The following is a 21,537-nucleotide window of genomic DNA, read 5'->3' as shown; positions in this document are numbered from 1 at the left end:
TATATTTTTTAAGTATATTTATGTTAAGTATGTGTAAAAATTAAAAAAATACTTAAAATATTAAAAAAATATCAGTGAAAAAAAAAACGAAAAAAAAGAGTAAAATTTTTTAAAAAGTAAATTTTTGATTTGAAAATCAAAACCAAACAGAGTGATTCATCCTCTCAATACACACAATTGTTGAGTTCACACATCCAATTTTTAATTTTTGTTTTTTCTTAATCCGCACCACATACTTCCTATAATACCCTCATTTTCAATCTTCAAACCCTAACTCTAACCAGCCACACCTACTGCTGCAACCTTTCTCGCCGACCCCAACACGACCTCCTCCCATTCCAGCTTTCAATGATCGCCTCTTCCATCATTAGTAGCCTCCCGGTCACTCTTTACTTGCAATTTGCGAAGCCCTCCCTACACTATGCTGCCTTTACAACTCACGAAATCCCCTGCTAGCTGTGACTCACGAACGCCCCTCCGCCAACGCCCTCTACTACTTGCGAAGAACTCATCACTTGCAACTTGCGAACCTGCTTCCTCTCTGGTGTCGAAAACCCTAGATTTAGGGTCGGGAAGGTGTTGCAAGGGCGAGGGACGAGTAGAGGATGGCGATGCGACGTCGGAGGTGGGGGCCTAGTGGCGACGGCTGGGTTTAATGGTAATTTGGTTGAAGGATAAAATTGTAATTAAAAAAATATAAAATGATGTGTATTGATGTGCATATAGAAACTCATAGAGAATAACAATTATTAGTTTAGTGATTTTACTGTTTGGTACTTATAGAATAATTTAAAAAGTTGATTAAAAGTTAATTTTTTAATTTTTTTTTAAAATTATTTTTAAGTAAAAAATATGAAAAGTGATATCCCTCAAAATGGGTTAAAAATTGAAAATTTTAAATTGCCTTGTAGTAATAACTAGACATGTTAGATATTTGAAAAAATATAATATTATTGTAAGTTTTTTAGAAATCAAAATTATGTGACAAAATTGTTCATACTAAGTGAGTTGTGTGTTTTTTATTTTTATTTTTTTTATCAGAAAAAAAAATAGTAATAGATGTACAATTATTTAAAGTTTAATAGCACTGGCCATGATTATTAAATTCAAAAATTTCTACCCCACATAGAAACGCGGAGGTATCGTTTCGCAATGATTTTTTTAGTTAGTTTTTTAACTCTTTTAGTTTGGGACTTTTTTGATTGTTTGATTTTTTTATCTGACTTTTTTAACTTTTTGCCTCGTAAATGACAAATTTTTTTATTAATTTTTTGATTTTTAATTTTTTTTTGGTCCATATATAATTATTTAGCCCAATGAAAAAACCAAACCGGGGCTGAGTGAAATTTGTGGGTGAAACCATTTTATGTTGAGTTGTCGGCTAATAAAAATCATATATAGAATAAGTAGGCATTTTTTATCTTTTATTATTACTTTAATGTTATAACAAATTAAGATTTTAGAGATAAAAATTTAAGAATAAAGTTATTTTTCAGGTACAAAATATTTTAGTTATCATTATTTTATTTTTAGTGACGAAATTAGATAGTTAGTGATGAATTATTATTCTTTTTGGAATCAAAATTTTTGTATAAAAAAAAACCCATTATTTTAGCACCAAATTATTTTATGTATATTTATTACCGACATTTTAAAAATTTTAAAAACATTTTTCAGAAAATTCTACTTTCTTGTTTTTTGTGTTTTTTTGTTTTTACTGAATTTTTTTAATATTTTGAGCATTTTTTTTAATTTTTAGACATACCTAACATAAATATACCTAAAAAGTAAAAAAAAAAATAAAAAAAAACCTTTTAAAAATTCTCTAAATACGAAAAATATAAAAAAAATATGAGAATTCAGTACATTTTTTTTGTATTTTTAAATATTTATTAATTTTTAAAAAAATTTTTTTACAATTTTTTTACTTTTTAGATACATCTAAGTAAGGTGTATCTAAAAAAGTAAAAAAGAATATTTAAAATTTTAAAAATATTCACTAAAAACAAAAAAATACGTAAACCAAAAAACTCAATTTTTAAAAAATTTAATTAAAAAAACTAAAACAAAACACACTGATTATTATTTATTTATTTATTTTTTTAAACTTTCAAGATGATGCCCCTCGTGACAACAAAAATTGATTTTCAAATAATTTCTATAACAAAATTTTTATTTTTGAAATTAAAAAAATTGATTGTGTAATTACATAATGTTACTATCACAGTGTACAATTTGTTATACTTAAAATTTTCTCTCATCAACGAAGGGTCAGGATTTTTTTGGCACTACCTTGCAGCTTTTAATTACTCCTATTTATCACAGCATCCAAACAATTGAAACTCATGCCCCACGTCACCGTCAAACAATTAAGAAAATCATCTTTCGAGGGAAGAAGGGTCCTCAACTTTTTATGCTCCACAATTATAACAATTCATTACATTGTCCCCCCTACCCTCTAGTCAAAAGTAAAATCAATAAGCAAATATTAAGAAAAAAAATTTCAGTGGATTTAGTTTCAATTTTCTGAGTTTAATTTTTAAAAATTAAGTTTTTTATTTTATATATATATATATATATATTTAATTTTTAGTGAATATTTTTAAAATTTTAAGTATTTTTTTTACTTTTTTAGATGCACCTTATTTAGATGTATCTAAATGGTAAAATATTTATGAAAATATATTTTAAAAAATTAATAAATACACAAAAAAATGAAAGATTTATTGAATTTTTATATTTTTGGTATTTAGCGAATTTTTTGAAGATTTTTTTTTATAAATATTATACTTTTTAAGTATATTTATGTTAGGTGTGCTTAAAATTTTAAAAAAATTACTTAAGATATTAAAAAAATCAATGAAAACAAAAATATACAAAAATAAAAAAAGTAAAATTATCTGAAAAGTGTTTTCTAAAAATTCAAACCAAGCAAATTGTTTCTTGTTATTTTTACAAACTAATGCACTTCTTCCACAAGCTTCTTGTTTTATCAGGGGTTGTATTGCATATGATTTTGCTGTCTGTATAGATATATTTGAATGGTCGTGATATATAATATCTTTCCCTTGCTTGTTCCTATGTGTCATTGCTTTATCATTTTTTCTATTAATAACATCTCTATTTTTTGCCTATAAAAAAAAAAAAATTGAGTGTTTATTTAAGTTTGACTTGCTAACTTAAGAAGGATCAAAGTGTATTAAAATGTAATTTATTTATATTTTGAGATGATCTCACACGAGTTTTACTTGAGTTGAGCTTGATTTATTATAGTTTGTAAATATTTATTGAGCTAAGTAATAGGATGTTTAAATTTGAATTAAAATTTTAACAAAATTTATAATATTTAACTTAAATTGTTTATAAAACATTCAATTTTTCACAAAATTTTATTAAGTTAAATAGAAGTAGAACTCAAATATCTTGATCCGTTTGCTGTTCTAAAAACAACTTTTAAAAAAAGAAAAACCACTGAAAAAAAAAAAAACAAGAAAAGAATACAAACAAATAACCAAGTTTAGGCTTATGATAACCACCTAGAGTTGCTCAAGTGGTAAGTACTTGTGGTGTTAAACCCTAAGTCCCGAGTTCGGCTCCTATTAAGGCTAGTCATTTGGATAATAGCACACAAAATTAGTAAGACAAATCTTTTAGACAAATCATATCTAATATTAGGAGTATGAGTGTGCATTTGAATTCCCGTCTATCTATAAATTTACAATTTACCGCTACATAATGGGAACAAGGATTGACACATGGCACAAACCCCTGACGTCTAAGTGTATCCCACCCTATTGTCATCCATCAGAAGGTAAATCTTCTACACTGATTAACCAATGACATTCCATTAACCAACCCCATTAATACCATTAGCCAAATATCCAAAAAAAAAAAAAAAAAAATTCCCTACTCTTTGCCGTGCCGTCACAGCTACTCAAAATCTCATCAAAACACATTATGGTGGGAAAAAATAGTAATAAAAGGTTCTCAAATATTTCTTTGATCATGTAAGCACAATATCATAGTAAAAAAAATAAAAATAAAACCTCATATAAGCAACAATATCATAGTAAAAAAAAGATGAATGATTAACATAAAACCTAGTAACAACAATATGATTTTTAACACATTTATATACACACAAAATTACTAGATCATATAGCATGACACATTACAATGTGAACGCAAATAAAGAAAGAGAAATTTTTTAATAATCATACAAGCAATTATATGAATTAATAAAAGCTCTCACTAACCATTTGTGTATGTATCACCATTTTTTTTTTCCCCCATATGTATATAACTGATCAATGGTGCAATGGGTTCGGACCAGTCGGAACACGCCTCTTTTCAACACCATATCTTGGATCAACCGCGCTTTCATCCGGCTCGTGGTGATGGTGGTGGCGGCGGTGGTAATGATGATGACGGTGTTTGAGAAATGGGGTGAAGTCAAACTTGCTTGCTAGAAATTTTCTACTGATCGGATGGCGGTGATAGAGCGATGGGATTGTTGTGCTGTGATTGATCTTGGACTTGGTAGTGTATAGCTCATGAAACAATAGTATAAAAAGAGAGAGCCAAAGAATGATGAGGAATACATGAGATGTGGTCTTGAATGCCATGGTAGAGGAGGAGGAGGAGGAGGAGAAGAGAGAGAAGTGGAAACATGGAGCAATAAAAGGAGGGGCAAAGAGAGATATTTTAAGGAGATTGAGAATTTTGGAAGGTTGACAGCTTGAATGTGTAGAGCAGAGTTGAATTTGGGAGGGGTTTGCTTCCATGTGAGACTTGTGAGTAAGTTTATAAGCTTATTTAATAGGAGAGAGAGAGAGAGAGGGGGGGGGGGGGGTGAGAGAGAGATCTAGGGCTGTAGACCCTTTTCCCAATGAGAATTCCTTAGAAATCAAGGAACAAAAAGGGTTTGTATGTGGATTGTCAAACCTTGAATTATGTAAAGTTTGATCATGATTATTTTTTTAATTCTAAAATGTTATTCACCCAATAATATATATATAAAAATGTTTTAAAAGTTCAAATTATAGTTTATATTATTAAATTTAAAGTGACATAAGATGTACCTATGTTAGATACATTTTATTTTCTGTATATTTTTGTAAGTGTTGGGTTTGGGTTGATTAGGAAAAAAATAATCAACTGAACCATCCTAAATGATAGTGGATTGATAATTTTTCAACTTGACATTGATCCATTTATCTTCAAAATTGACAAGTTCATTGAATGTTTTAGCAGTTTCAAACTAGCGAATTTGAATTGATAAGAAAGGTTAAAAGTACAAGGGTAAATTATATAAATAGTCTCTGTAATTTATACGATGTGTCAATTTGGTTCATGTTGTTTTAATTTGCTCGATTTTGCCTATTGATTTAACGGATTGTGTCATTTTAGTCCAATAAATAACGTTGTTAAAGTTTGGTAGACGGAAAGACAAACTATGTGTCAATTTGGTCCATATAGTTACACGATGCATTAATTTGGTCCCTGTTAAAATCGAGCAAATTAAAATAATAGGAACCAAATTGACACACTGTGTAAACTACAGGGGCCAACCTGACACATTGTGTAGACTTTCCGTCTATCAAACTTAACAACCGTTATTTATTGGACTAAAATGACACAATTTGTTAAATTAAGGGGCAAAATCGAGCAAATTGAAATAACAGAGAGCAAATTGATATATCGTGTAAATGATAAGGACCATTTGCATAATTTACCCAAAATACAATATAAGAAGAAATATCAGTGAATATACATACTTAATTCTTTTCAATTTCAGACAAAAAAATTTATTATTTATTCTAAATTCTAACCAAAAAATGTAGAGAGTAATTGAATGCATGATGTTATTCAAAATCATATTTCACAAGTTAATATACAAAATATTTACATTAGGAAAAAATTATGCAATGAAAATGAAAATAAGGTAATCTTACATATCCTATATAGATAGATTAAATCAATTTATAAGCCTTCGTTTGACATGAGTTAAACGAGATTTTTTTGTCTAAAATAGTCACAAAAAGATAAAATAGATTTTTTAACTCAATAAGACAAAATGTCACATTGAAATCATAATAATTTCATTTTTTATCTCACAAAAGCCAAAAAAATTAAAAAGCCTATACTTTTTTGACATACAAAAAACTTATCCCAAACGAGACTTTTTAACCCCACACTAAAATAGTTAAAAAATTAAAAAGCTAAAAAGTCAACCCACATCTCAAACGAATCCTAATTAGATTGATAAATTTTATATTGGTCAATGGATCCATCAATTTTTATCATTCCACCTGCTCAATCCCAATTCAGTCATTTTCTCAAATCGCACAAGTTTGCTTGAGTAGGCACGGATTAATGAGTTGTCGATTTAAAAAAATAAAAACCCTACGCAAGGATATTATTGGAGGAAAATGATGGTTAAAGAGTCTAGAAATGCCAAAAGTCTCTATATCTCTTGTTGTATGATTGGCTGCAAGGGTAGCTCCACACCTGCTTTGAGTGAGTAAAAATGGAAGTCACTAAAGGATGGGGAGCAATCCACATTTTTCGGGACTTCCCAATAGGTCCTGGCAATTTTTATTAAATATTATTAAAAAAGTCATTAATTATTAATTTTTAATAATAATTTGAAAATTGTTATAAAAAATGTCACTAATTTTCAACTTTCAATGATAATTTAAAAAATTTGTCACAAAAAAATTATTAATTATAAGTTTTAGTAATAATTTATAAAAATCGTGATAATAAAGTCATTAATTATTAATTTTTAGCGACATATATAAAAAATTATTATAAAAATTATTTTTAACGACGATTTTATTATAACTTATTATTTAACAGAAATTAAGAGTCTACGTACTAATTACAAGCTACTTTCAACTGATCATATGTACCCAGCTGGTTGCCTGATGATTGAGTTTCTACAGTTTCAACTGATCATGTGTACCCAGCTGGTTACTTGATGATAAAGTTCCTAAGGTTGTAATTTGTTATGATTGTAGCATTTTCAGACAAATTTCTTATCAAAATTATAATGATAAAAAACCCATGATCACATACTGCAAAAACTCTATGCATACAAAATGGGTGACTCACACGGGATAAGCTCCTTTCAGATCTTATCTCTTTATATTTTTTTATATTCTTCTTATAAATTTCAATTCCGTCTCATATCGATGATTCAAATTGTACATCTCGTAGGTCTTGTAATAAAGTTTTTCCATGTAAAAAATCAACTTTATCAGAAAATTATAAATATAAAAAGAGTAATGCTACGTCGCTCGAAAATGGCCCCTCCGAATCCCCCTAAAGGTTTTTTTTTTTGAATCAGAAACGAAGAAGAAGAAGAAGAAGAAGAAGAAGAAGAAGAGAAGGGAGAAGAAGAAGAAGGGAAGGGAGAAGGGAGAACTGGACAGGAGGGGGCATAAACCAGGGGCGGAGGCGAGGCAGAGGCTGAGCTGCTGCGACGATCGGCGATTGGCCGACGATCGGCCGAGCTGCTGCGACGGCTTCTCTCCCTCTCTCTCTCTGTTTCCATTTTCGGGGGATTCGGGGGGGGGAGCTCATTCGAGCTCCCAAGCTTTATCCATATAAAAATAAATCGCATTTCATTTTATAAAATAAAATGCGATTTGTTTCCATATTTATAATGTCTGATAGAGTTAATTTTTTGCATGAATAACCTTCATTACGGACTTACAAGATAAACGATTTAGATCATTAGTACGAGTGCCCTTCATTACGAGCTTACGATCAATGCAAGCTCGAACTAAAATCCATAAAAAAGGTATAGAGATATAAAAAGATGAGGTATGGACGAAAACTTATCCCGACTTACACATTCTTCAATGTTCACTTTTTTTTTTTTTGGAACCATACAAAGTTTTCAAACAGTGATTTGAGGTTAGTGGTGGCTTTGTGTTTAATAGTCCGCTCAACCCTCAAAGTGTAGCCTGATATTTTTAAGATTTAAGAAAAATATTTAGTCCTTAAAGTTGGGTTTGGCTTTAGTTTTAAACCCCATTTAATATATGGGATAGGCTTGAGATAAGAAGTTTTTGTTAGCCTAATCAACCCATTAATAAAATCTTAATATCATATTATTTAGTCATAAAATAAAGCAGTAAAAATATAAAAGATAAGAAAAGTATGTATATACTTGTTTCTTAAATTAAAATAATTGTTAAAATTTTATATTTATTTTATTATTAAATTTTGTTAATGTTTCAAATTTAATAATGCAATTTAAATAATTTAATATTATTTCTTCAAGTCAATAATTTAATATTATCTATTATTAATGCAAATTAATGCAATTTAAATAATTTAATATCCCTTCAAGTCAATAAAAATAAAAAATAATAATCTATGTATGTTGTATTAAGTGAACAGATTTGAGATTTAAAAATTCTTTTAGAATTGGGCTTGAATCGACTAAATTAGATCCAATATCAAATACAACTAGATTTAACCTGACACATATTACTATTACATATATATTTCTTCACCCGCAGCAGAGGTCAAAATGGCAATACCATTTTCTAAAAAAACAAGTTTATGAGTTAAGCACTCAATTTGGGCCCATGAAAGTGGTGGCCCTTTAAGCATTATGCAAGCAAGCCATATGACATAATTGTATATGTATAACAATCAATTATTTAAGATGTTCCTTTAAGGTAACAACACAAAATTACACCCATAACAGCTCATTTCAGTCCTGGTATTAACTAGAAAGGTGTAATTTGATTTGTAGGGTTTACCACTGGTTTCAATTTGATAAAATATGGTTTCAATTTGATAAAATATGACATAATTGTATATGCATAATAATCAATTATTTGAGATGTTCCTTCAAGTAAAAACACAAAATTACACCCATAGCAGCTCACTTCAGTCCTGGTATTAACTGGAAAGGCGTAATTTGATTCGTAGGATTTACCGTTGGTTTCAATTGGATAAAAATAAGTTAGTTAATATCATCATGTTTATCGTTAAAAAAAGAACATTCTATTATAAAATTATGCTTATCATTTATTTTTTTAAAATCAAATATGATAAAAATCATAAAATTACAATTTTTATATAAATTATTATTTTTTCAATAGATAATATATCCAAAAAATCCTACAAAATGAAAGACTCGCGACATTAAAGTGAGACTATAGACATCCCATTTTTGACCGTTCCTAAAACTTGGGCACCTCAGGTTGATCACTCGATGATGAAAGTTATGCTGTACAAACGTTCGATTTCTTCAGCAAGAAGAACTTCTAAATCCAAACCTTGCACATTTTTTTGGACCAAAACAGCAGTTTTTCAAGCCTGACCACCCAGAGGCCTATAGACCCACTAGTGGCCAGCCGGCCGGCCACAAATTAGTGTACGACCATCCCCTTTAGTTGCCAGCCAGCCACTTATGTCAAAAAACCAGATCATTTTGCCAGCTGTGCCAACTGTCTACACAGGTGCATGCACTGCACTAATTGTCTATATACAGATATTTCCGACTGAGGCACATGTTTTTATATATATAGATGACCACCCCTCTTGAAATTAGGTTAGAAAAAATTCCAAAAAACTCCAATACTTGCATAGCACACTCTCTCTTTATCTTGCAACCTACACACTCTGCCTTTGCACTTCTTAAACCAAAAATTTTGCTCTTCTTGCTAAGGTTCTTGGGCTCAAATCTCAACCTTTGAGAGTAGGGCTGCAAATGAACAGAGCCGCTCATGAACAAGCTCGAGCTTGGCTCGGTAAGAGCTCGTTCGAACTCGGTTCGTTAATTTTTTTGCCGTTCGAGCTCGAGCTCGTTAAATTTTTAATAAACAAGCTCAAACAGTCTAAAGCTCGGCTCGTTAGCTGGCTCGTTTAATATTTATTATTTATATATTAAATAATATAAAATTATGTATAAAAAATAAGAGAAATATGCTATTTATATATTTAAAAAATATAAATGTAAATAATACTTAACTATAGATAGTATATTTATATAATAGTGGTAGTAGATATTATTATTTTAGTAAAATATGAACTTTTTTTTAGTATGTTTATATATATATTGTATATATAATTGTATAATCAAAGTTTTAATTGTAACTTTAGTCTCACATGCAAGTATGAATTTATAAATTTTTTGGCTCGTTAAGGTTCGTGAACAGGCTCGAGCTCGAGTCGAGCCTAAGCCAACTCGGCTCGAGCTCGGTTCGTTAAATTTTTATTTAGTTCGAGCTCGAGCTCGTTAAAATCTTAATAAACAAGCCCAAACATACTAAAGCTCGGCTCGGCTTGGCTCGTTTGCAGCCCTACTTGAGAGTGAAAACTTGTTGGTTTGCCAACAAAGGAGTTACTCCTCTTCGAGAGGTATAACTTTGACTATCTTTACACTATTTCTTCCTTCTCTTTTCTTGCTGTTTTGGTATTGTTTTTATACTGTTTTTATGGGCTGAAACTAGTGGTTTGAAGCTATTAAAGGTAGAGGGATTAATCACCCTTCTTTGAACCTTGTCTCCTAAGATTTTACACTTGTGTTTCCCACTTCTTTCTCAACCTTTTTTTGATCTTTTCACCATTGAATTTAGGTTTTCAGAGGCTAAAAATGTTGTTTTGAAGTCCCAAAAATGGAGGGTTTAGCTTCCCCTCCTTATGCTTGTTTACTAGCTCAATTTCCTCGTTATTTTATCTAACTTTTTCAAGCTTTTCCATGTAATTTCAAGCACTGTTTTGAGCTATTTTATGTCACGACCCAACCCCCGCCCCACGGGATTAGAAACGTGACCGGCCAATAATCCAAGATTACCAAAGGCCTACTTAACAGTCAATAGTATAAGGGGCCGGCAGAAGCCAATAATATCATAAAACATCGTCCAATGAGCTGTGAAACTAAAATGAACAAACAACTCTATATGCATCACTGTACAATCATCCACTACCTTATCATATACATGTACCAAAAGCATATACAATACTTAGGGAGTTATTTCCTTACGTAATATACATAAAACAAAAGATCTTTGATATGAGACACGTAATTATTAAACAAAAGGGTGAATTCATCACCACCCAAAAAGCTTGGAGTTAGACCCAAAATGGGTGGCTTGACAACTAGAAGATAGGTTGACACCCTCAAGTCCTTTCTTGTGCTTGATCACCTACATGATAGATATAAACTGTGAGCCAAAGCCTAGTGAACAACAATGTGTAAAAAGGTTAGAAATAATGTCCATTTGAACATTAAAGTCAAGTCACATAACAGTAGCATGTTTGTTAAAACATAGCCATCACATAGATATACAGGCACATATGTTAGTCCTTCACTCATAATTATATAACTCAATATCTTATATGCATTAGGCCATGGTACTATTACCCCAAGGTGAGGGCCACGTGAATATAGGCCACGGTATTGATACCTCCGGGTGAGGGCCACGTGAACATGGACCACGATACTATTACCCCCGAGTAAGGGCCATGTGAATATAGTCCACAGTATTATTCCCTCCGGGGAAGGGCCATACGAATAAAACTGCGGTATTGTTACCCCTGGGCATGGGTCACGTGAGCATATTGCATGGAATAGACTCATTTATTCAGTAAATCATATCATTGTAGAATAACTTTAACAAGAACAATAATAACTAGAAAGAAGTATGACTCAAACATAGCTTTACTACATTGTCACTCACAATTAGTTCCGTGTAGCACGTGGCTAGGATACGACGTTTGACCAACATAGACATATGTAAGCACGATGATTCAATATACAGTCACTAACCTATTGGTTGCTGATCCGTTACTTATTATTTAATCCGATCTTATTCATTCTTTCATTTCCTCTTGTGTTTATACAATGCACATGCACATGGAAACAGGTGAAAATCATGCAATTGGAGGCCTGGAAGCCAGAGAAAACAAAAGAAAAATCAAACTGGGCTGGCCTTGTTGGCCGCACATGAGGTGGCCCCAGCCACACGTGCGGTGGTCTGGTCGCTTGTGTGGTGGCCTTGGCTGCACGAGCAAGCAAACTTCAGAATGTAATTTTGGCCAAATCAAGGTTGGCCGCTAGTGCGGTGGCTCAGGCCGCTTGAGCGGTCTGGGTGAAAATCAGTGCTAAAATTCTGCTGAAAATGGAACTTTCTCCCTTTCAAACCCAAACTCAATTTTATGAAAATCAAGGTCCAAAATGTATCAAAACAACTTGAATTCACCATATCTAACCTCAATATGGATCATAACCAATTCACACTTAAGTCATCACAAATGAAAAACATGGAATTCATAAAACATGGAGGGTTAGTTCTAATTCATGGACTTTCCTCCATATAGCTCATAAACCATGCAAAAGCAAGTGGTAAAACATGAAGAATGCCATGGAGATTCATATATTGCACTAGTTCCTCTATTTTCCCTCCTTAGCATTCATACTAACAAGATTACACCACTCCACTTCTTAATTCAACTTAGATTCTCTAATTTCATGATAAAGACAACCCAAATTCGTGAGATTGAGGGAAAAGTTCTTACCTCAAGTTGATGATTTGATGAAGATTGGTTAATTCCCCCTTTCTTCTCTTTGAACCCTAGCTTTCTTTCTTTCTCTTTTTGTCTCTAGAATTCTTCCAAAATATCTATCTCTATTTACCTCTTATTTGATAAGTATAGTTAGGCCTTGTTTAGGTCTAATTCTCTTTCTAACTCAATTCTCATTACAAGCCTCTTAAATTAACACTAAATTGAAACGTATTACTGTGAGTCAGACTCTAGTTGCCTATGTCAAATCTTTAATTTAATTTTATGGTTTACTGATTCAGACAGGTTTATTTCCCACTAATTCAATACAATGAACACGTAGCACACATAACACATGACATATAATTTGACATAATAAACACATAATTATGGCAAATCACATGATTTAACAATTAATTACGGAGGTGGATGTTACATTCTCCCCTCCTTAGGATGTTTGGTCCCCCAAACTTAAATACTTTCTTTCGTGAAAAATGTAGGGTCCAATGGAAAGATGTCCGGGTATCTTTGTTTCATATCATCTTCTCTTTCCCAGGTTGCATACGTGCCACAATGATTTTGCCAATCCACTTTCACTAACGGTATTTCCTTGTTCCTCAATTTCTTGATCCGGCGGTTAACAATTTGAATGGGCCATTCTTCATATGTATAATCATCAGTCAAAAGAACGTGAGTCGGCTCAATCACATGAAAAGGATCTTGAAGATAATCCCATAACATGGACATGTGAAACAGGTTATGCATGTGCTCCATACTTGGGGGGAGTGCTATTTGATACACTACTGGGTTAATCTTCACAATGATTTCATAAGGCCCAATGTACTGGGGTGCTAACTTGCCTTTAGCTCCAAAACGAGTTTGCCCTTTTATCGGTGCCACTTTTGTGAAAACATGATCGCCCACTTCATATTCTCTATCCCGCTTACGCACATCCAAGTAGCTTTTCTGTCGGCTTTGTACTATTTTTAACTGTTGATGAATCTACTTCACTTTTTCCGTTGTTTCTTACACAATTTTGGGCCCCAACAAAGGTCTATCTCCAACCTCAGCCCAGTAAATTAGTGACTGACATTTTCTGCCATATAAAGCCTCATAAAGCGCCATGCCAATGCTTGAGTGAAAAATGTTGTTATAAGCAAATTCGACTAGGGGCAAATGAGTCTCCCAATGAGTCTTCCAATTTCCTTGGAAGTCTAGCACACACATACGTAACATATCCTCCAACGTTTGTATTGTCCTTTCAAATTGCCCATCGGTCTGTGGATGATACCACTACAACAAAAGTAACCTATGGTGACGAAAACTAGTGAAGAAAATCAGATTCGTCACTAAATAAAAATAATTCGTGAGGAATTTATAAATTGTCACATATAATAAAAAAATGAAAATGATAGGTGACAAAATTTATTTTCATCAATAAATACTTCATTTTAAGTGAGGAAAAATTAAGTTTCGTCACCAAAAATTTTCCCGCTACTTTTTTTGGTGGCGCCAAAATTTTGGGACTTTTGGTGAGAAAAAAATTTGTCACTAATTATAAAATTATTTGTGAGGAATATATTTTCGTCACCAAAACATTTTAATATTTTTGATATCTTTTAGTGAGGAAATAATATTGCCACAAATTTTGGTGGGAAATTTTTGATATATTGAGGGGCAATTGAAAAAAACATAGGGTATTAATTTTTTTTTACCCCTTTTCTGTTTATCATCTCTATCTCTCTCTCTCTCTCTCTCTCTCTCTCTCTCTCAAAATAGCGTATTTATTTGTCTTACCTCTTGCTCCTCCACCACGCCGATCACCATTGTCGCCTCTATTAGCCTTGCCGATCGACGCCGCCACTAGTTGGCTTGTCGGTAACCGCCACATCTTCTTCACTCGGTGATTTGGTACGTGATTTCTCTTTGCTCTTTTTGTAGTGTCTCTTTCTCTTATTCTCTGTATTGGTATGGTGACGAAAATTAGTAAAGAAAACAAATTTCGTCACTAAACAAGAATAATCCATGAGGAATTATAAATTTTGTCACGTATAATAAAAATATAAAAATAATAGGTGACGAAATTTATTTCCGTCAATAAATACTTACTTTTAGGTGAGGAAAAAAAAAAGTTTCGTCACCTAAATTTTTCCCACTAATTTTTTTTGATGGTGCCAAAATTTTGAAACTTTTGGTGAGATTTTTTTTTTTCAACAATTAAAAAATTATTAATGAGTAATATATTTGCGTCACCAATAATCTATTTTTTTTTTTGAAAAAATTGATTTTAAATATTTTAAGACCATTTGGTGAGAAATGTATTTTTATCACTAATATTTTTCCCTTTTTTTTTTTTTGGGATCAGTTTTCCTAAATTATTTTTCCCTCCTTTCTTTCTTTCTTTCTTTCTTTCTTTTTTTTTTTTTTTGGATCAGTTTTTGTATATCTCTGTCTCTCCCTCTCAAAACAAAACACAAGGGCTGAGTGTTTTGTTTATTGACGAATCAGTTTTCAATCTCTATCTCTCCCCCCTCTCCCTCTCCCTCTCCCTCTCAAAACACAAGTCCCTTCAGTGTGTTCTTCTCCAACGCCGCTGCCAAAGTCCCTGTTCTCCTCCTTCATTGTCGCTACAGACGTCGTATTTCCTTTACTGCTTTGTGTTCTCTTCCATCAGGTATGGGTCCTCTTTCTCTCTCTCCCTCTCTCTCTCTCTCTCTCTCTCTCACTTAATTTCTCTATTTTTCTATCTTTGTTTTCCCTAATTTTCAAAATTAATGTTTTCCCTAATTTTTGAAATTAATTTTCAGAATTAATGCTGTATTTAATCCATGTAAATAATCCATGGAAGACCATGTAACTTCGTGTGCCTAATTTATAGTCATGGAAGACCAATTCTTCCTTTCTTCAATTTTCTCATCAGTCAAACAGCATTCAATAAAAGAAATACACTTTCTGGTTTGAGCTTATTGAGTTAGACCATTGAAATCTGTACCCATTCAAAAAGAAATTTCATCGTTATTCAGTGGAATTGTCCCATGTCATCATTTAAAGAGCCCAAGAGGATTATTGATTATAGACCAATAAGTTTCTGCTTCTCATTCCCAGATAACATAATGGAGCAATGTTAAAAGAATTTGTGTTGGGAACTTATATTTTCTAACTTGAGTTTAAGAAAAGCTTGTGTGATCTGTCTAATGTTTTTATTCTAATAATTACATGAAATTTCTTCAACTAAACTGTCTAATTTGTTTGACTTTTAGGAATGTTGAGGGCATATGTACATAATACTAGTTGCAGAAAAATAAATATAAAAAGTTCTACATGACATGAGAGACATAGAGAGTGGTGTTGGGTCCACACCCTTATCTGTGTTCAGTGCAACTAGCAAAGTTGTGAGGGTAATTAGAGAGCAACCCTTACCTTTGAAAAGAGACTGGAACAATTCCAGCTCTATAGTGAGCAATTTGCAAGAAAGCAGGCTCTGCCAGATCAAAGTGTTGGAGGGGAGGGTTGCACCATCCACCATTGTCATTAGATTGAGAAGGGTTAGGTGGGCAGAAGTTTGTAGCAGTCACAGTGATGGTCCCAAGGAGGCACAATTGTGGGTCATTGTTGCATTTGATTTGATAGCATGCTCCACAGCTCAAGCCATTGTTGAACAGAGCAGTGCTTAGTGCTGCGGTGTTAGTGCCATAGCCTTGGCTATACAAATTGCCATACCCACATGCACCTCCTGCCACACCAAATCAAGTATTAAAATCCCAAAACATTAAATTTATCAAATTTTACTAGAAAAATCTCATTATTTTAACAGTCAAGTTTATAAAACTCAAACAGAAGTCACTTTAGTAGACTAAAACTTAAGATAAGTAAGATGTGAAGTTATGGGTCAAAGCAATGCAATTTTGTTCTGCAAAATCAGTAATTCTAAAATCACATATTTTTTTATTTACAGATAAGTGCTCAAAATAGCAACACTGCATTTTCATCTTAAATGAGGCCGCTAGAAAGAGTAGTGTTGTCAATACGAACTTATGGTGGGGTTAGATGTTAGGATGCAGTCACTATTGAACTTAGATAAAGACCCGCAGAGCTACAATTCACTGAAATTTCATGGCAAATGAACATGTTGGTTAGGTAGGTTGCTCTCTCGTATGAGAGAGAGACAGAGAGAGTGTGTAATTGTATAGCGCAATGAGTTAGGAAAATGATTTTCTGCGAGGAATATTGATTTGGCTGTGATATTGCCTTGAAAATTAGACTCTAGTAATAATTGCAGGGAAACAATATGGACAATGCTTCACTCTCCCTCCCTCTATATCTACACAATAGGTTTCTCTCTATGATATAAAAATTTCTTAGTAGCTGATATGAACTAAGAAATATCATTGTCTCTTCCATATCTTTGTCTCTTCCATATCATTTGTAGGTGGTAAATTTCTTAGTTCCTTTCTTGTTTCTTTGGTATTTTTTGTCTCGTCCATCTCAGTAGTTTTAAAAATTTTGTTTCAAGGCTTCATCTTCTTCTAGAAAGAAAACCAAGCAATCAGCTAAAAAAGGCTCTTTTGATTCATATTCCTTTCGCTCTAAAGACCATTAAAATCTGTGTAATGCACAGTTCACTGATCGCAGTGTTACTAGAACGAAATGTTGAACCCAACACATTTGATGAGCTTTCTATTAGGAATTGGTTTGATTGTTTGGGTGGTAATGCTGTGTTGAATTTTGATGACATAGTGAATAGGTCTTGGGTTCGAGAATTTTATTGCAACATTCATCCTCTAATTCATCATCTTTTTGGATGTATGTGAGGGGTAAAAGTTTTGAGTTTAATGCGGATATTGTTGCTAATATTCTTGGTCGCGAACGGCCTCTTGTGTGTGACTATCCCCAAGATAAGTGTTATGCTTCTATCCCAATTGATTTCAATCTCATTGCCTATACCCTATTAGGTGCTCCTTATAATTGGATTCCTGGTGTTTCACTTTCTCACCGTTCTCTCATTGCACCTTATAGGATCTTGAATCTCATTGTCTCACACAATGTCACTCTTACACTGCATTTTTCTGATGTGTCATATGATCAAGGGTACTTCCTCTATGCCATTAGCCAAAACTTGTCAATAGATTTTTCTGATACACCTTATATATAGTCAAACATTAAAATGCACTAACAATTACATTTGTGGATCATTTTTATTTTGTTTTCTATAAAAAGCAAAGGGACATTTTTTTTTTGTTGCCATTCATACAAATTATTAATAACAATTGAATATGAGACCTCACATCACAAAGTATGCTATATAACCACTAGAAAACATTACTTTAGAAAGTGTTGTTGGGTCCACAATGAAGTTCAAGTTTTCATTGCTGTTTGGTGGTTGATAAATAGGAAGCTGTAGAGTGTGTATTAGCATCAGGTTGCTGAGGTTTATAAGGAGGTCTGGGTCTTAGTCTTTCCTCAGATTGTTGGTTCTTTGTTTCCCTATCTATCTGTGCTGATTCTGATAATTCTGTGCTAACTTTGCTTCTGAGGTTGGGATCTGTTAGTCTGCTAAGCTCTGCTACTGTGACAAGATTGGCCTTAGTCTCAAGTTGGATTCATGTGTGGCTGGAGTTATGATATTAACCACTGATTTTGCACAGCATACTTAAGACTAGGTCTAGTTTTGCTTTACAAATGGTGGCTGAGCTAGTGTGTAGCTGCCTGCTGTGATGATCTCTAGTGTAGTGTCGTCTGCTGGGATGGTCTCTGGCTACTGGTCTGGGGAGTTTGCTGCTGTCTGCTGGTCTATCCTAGTTGAATGTCTGTGTTGGTCTGCTGATCTGTGCTTTTTTTTTTTTTTTTTTGGCTTTTGCTTTTGGATCTTGCTTCCTAGATACATAGGATTTCAAATAGGTAGCAGTAATTGTGCATGAGTTTCACCTACTTCCAATGAAATGGAAAAATGAGTAACATTAAAAAGAAGGTATGTTGATAAACATGTCAATTTTGACATTCACAAGAACTAGAATTGGAAATGTAGTTAAATGTGAGAGACAGACACAAACGTCCAAACACATGCAAGCACAGCTGTATGAATGACATATTAGCTTCATATGAAGTACAAATGGCCTGTACTTGCATGTCAACACAGACACAAGCATGCATGATCTCCATTTATTAATTAATTTGCCCCCAATTGCGAATCTTAGTCATTTCTCCAACCCAATATATGTTGCTATAATTTTCTTTACCTTGTCTATAGATGAGTCAGCAACAAAACCCTCAAAGTTATTATGAAGGCATGTATAATATTGCATAACATGATTGTTGAAGATGAGCGAAATGAACAAAATATAGACCGTAATTATGATGCAATCGAAGAAAGTCTCCGTCTAGCAGTGTCACATGAGCGTGCACCCGAACTTTATGAATTCATTCAAAATCATCATTGCATCAGAGATAGACAAACTCATTCTCAACTCCAAGCAGACCTAGTTGAGCATTTGTGACATCTACATGGAGATTTGTAACAACTTGAATTAGAAATAGTTTATTTATTTTGAAGTTTATTCCTAACTTTGCTATTTATGATTTTTTTTATTTATTTTATTCATTGACCTTTGTAAGGTTTTGATTAGTTATTTTGTGTTCTTTCAGTTCTTAATTTAATTTGATAAATTACAATTATTGAAGAACTTCCTTTGTATTGTTATTTTTTAAAAAAAATTATTTATTGTTTTCTTTTATTCTTCCCCTCCCCTCCTCTTCAAGATGGTTTCACAAAATTCATATGTTGGTATATATTCACGTACTATAAATTTTATAAAAAAAATTAAATATTACTTAACATTATTTTTTATAATATTTTTAAAACTAATATTAAAGAATATTATTTTTAAAAATATTATCGCAAATGTCACATTGGCAATCATATTAGCGTTTGGTGCGTATGTGGCATTTTATGAAAAAGATAGTAATATATATGGCATTTTTTGTTTTGAAAATTGGTTTAATTAGTTTGAATGACTAGTTAAAATAAAGAGTATGATTGAAACATACAATAGCTAAACTAATTAGGTAAAATAAAGAGTGTCCCTTTTTTGTACTTTAGCTAGTGAAAAATAAAGAGTGTGGTTGGAGTTGCTCTAAACTAGGAAAATCTTCAAATGTGTTCTATTTGGCTATTGAAACAAATATAGATTGAAATTAAATTTATCATCCTTGTACAAGCCTGATCCTTGTACATGCTTGGAATGATTGAATAATTTAAAAATAAAAATAAATAACTGAATAATGTGTTGTTTTGTACCCATTCCATGATTTATATGTTTCTTTAGGATAAGTTTGAGAGATTCATTTCAGTTTTTAATGACCTGAGGCTCGAGTTTGTGATTACTGTGGAAGGTGTTGTTCGGCCTAGGCCCAGTGAGTCAGTTAATAAGAAAATGAAGACTGGGATGATAGAGGTAAGGCAATTTTGCTTTGTTAAAAACACTAAATTGTTGGTTTAACTAATAGAAGAGTATGCTATTTTTCGCATTTGTGTAAGACAAATGGCCTTTTAGTTTTTTATGGGCATTCTCTTCCCCTCAGATATGTAGGTAGGGTTAGTTTTGTCTCTGATATTGTAGGCCCATGTTGAGCTTGAAGTTTGATATTCACAGTCAAATAGTTTGTTGGGAAGGTAATAGAGAAATGGACTAAATGGTACTATGATTTAAGACCATAGTTATCAATCTTGCACAGTTGTACCTGTCATTGTACTGTTTTTGCTCGTTTTATGGTACGTATTGGTACCAGTAGGCCTGTCAATCAGGCAGGACTGATGCAGCCTTGGAAAAACCAAGATCAGTCTGAAGTAGATATAACTTGCCCAAGCTCAAGCTCATTCCGTTACAAAATAAGGCTTCTTTCCCAAACTCAGGTCATGGTATGCTGCCCAAGTGTGGCCAAGTTCTTTTGATGACCATCAAAGTTTTATGGTGTTTCACCATCCTCAAATTTGTATCAACCTGATGCACTCTCATTGGAATGCTGATTGTAAGTTATCACGAGCTCTGTCAATTCATCAGGTGTTTCTGATTATATCTTTGGAAAATTTGGGATCTAGTATGAAGGATGTATTTCATTTGCTTCTCTTGCTCTCATTATTAAAGATGCATATAGCATATATAGAGGAAGAAGATAAATGATTGAATTTGGGTCGTCACTTTTTGGCACGTAGAGTAAACAAAAAATAATAATGCAACCATATTTTGGGGAGGAAGAAGTGAGAGCATCTACATTTGGCCTTCTAACTAACCTTGAATGCATGCTCATACAATAGGCATTATACGCTACATCTCATTGACAAATTGGACTTTTAATTCTAATTTATAAGTAACTCAAATAATTTAATGCTTTGCAACTGGAATGCATCAGTTTTCTACTCTTTTGTCTATCTCAATGTAGCTTGTTATGTTGTTTATTCTACATATGGAATGTGATATGTTTACTTTTTCTACCATTTAGCTAGTCTTTTTGCCAATTTTTTATTTTTTATTTTAACGTTATTCTGGCTGTGCATGGCAGGTTGCTGCAGAGCATGTTCAACTGTTGAATGCTGTGAGAGCATGTTCAACTGTTGAATGCTGTGAGATCTAAATTGCCATCAAAGTTTTTGGTTACTACTGCAGATGATGTAAAAGATTCTGTTAAAGAGGAAATCCGTTTAAGGTAGCTAGCTTCAAATTGATCTTATCTAGGTTAAGAAATCCTTTATGTTTGGCATTTGGCCATGGTGAGGTGATGCTTTACTAAGTTGCCGTTAGTCTAGGACAGAGAAATACATCCTATTTTATAATGCTAATTAAGTTTTTAATTATTTTAATTTATCTTTAGTTACTTCAAGCTTAAAGATCCCTTATGTTCCATCCTCTTTTGAAACTAAGAAAGAACATAGAGGTAGTGAATGACCCAATTCCTTCTCATCCTACTGATTGCCTGTTTTTGGTGATACTTATCCAAAGTATAAGAGCATGT

The 21,537-nt window shown here is 32.6% G+C and overlaps 1 long non-coding RNA gene across 1 annotated transcript; it reads left to right on the top strand.

Annotated features, from left to right (window-relative positions):
- The first annotated feature begins 272 nt into the window (after window positions 1–272).
- On the top strand, window positions 273–5,005 carry LOC145801387 (uncharacterized). The gene is made up of 2 exons (XR_014342796.1): window positions 273–658; window positions 4,334–5,005. It is a non-coding gene; the product is annotated as an uncharacterized LOC145801387 (long non-coding RNA).
- The last annotated feature ends 16,532 nt before the right edge of the window (window positions 5,006–21,537 follow it).

This window comes from Camellia sinensis, chromosome 10, assembly GCF_055761805.1.
Source record: "Camellia sinensis isolate YWXY chromosome 10, ASM5576180v1, whole genome shotgun sequence".
Classification (NCBI taxonomy): Eukaryota; Viridiplantae; Streptophyta; class Magnoliopsida; order Ericales; family Theaceae; genus Camellia; species Camellia sinensis.
Note: the sequence above shows the minus strand (reverse complement) of the source record. Positions and strands in the feature narration are given on the sequence as shown.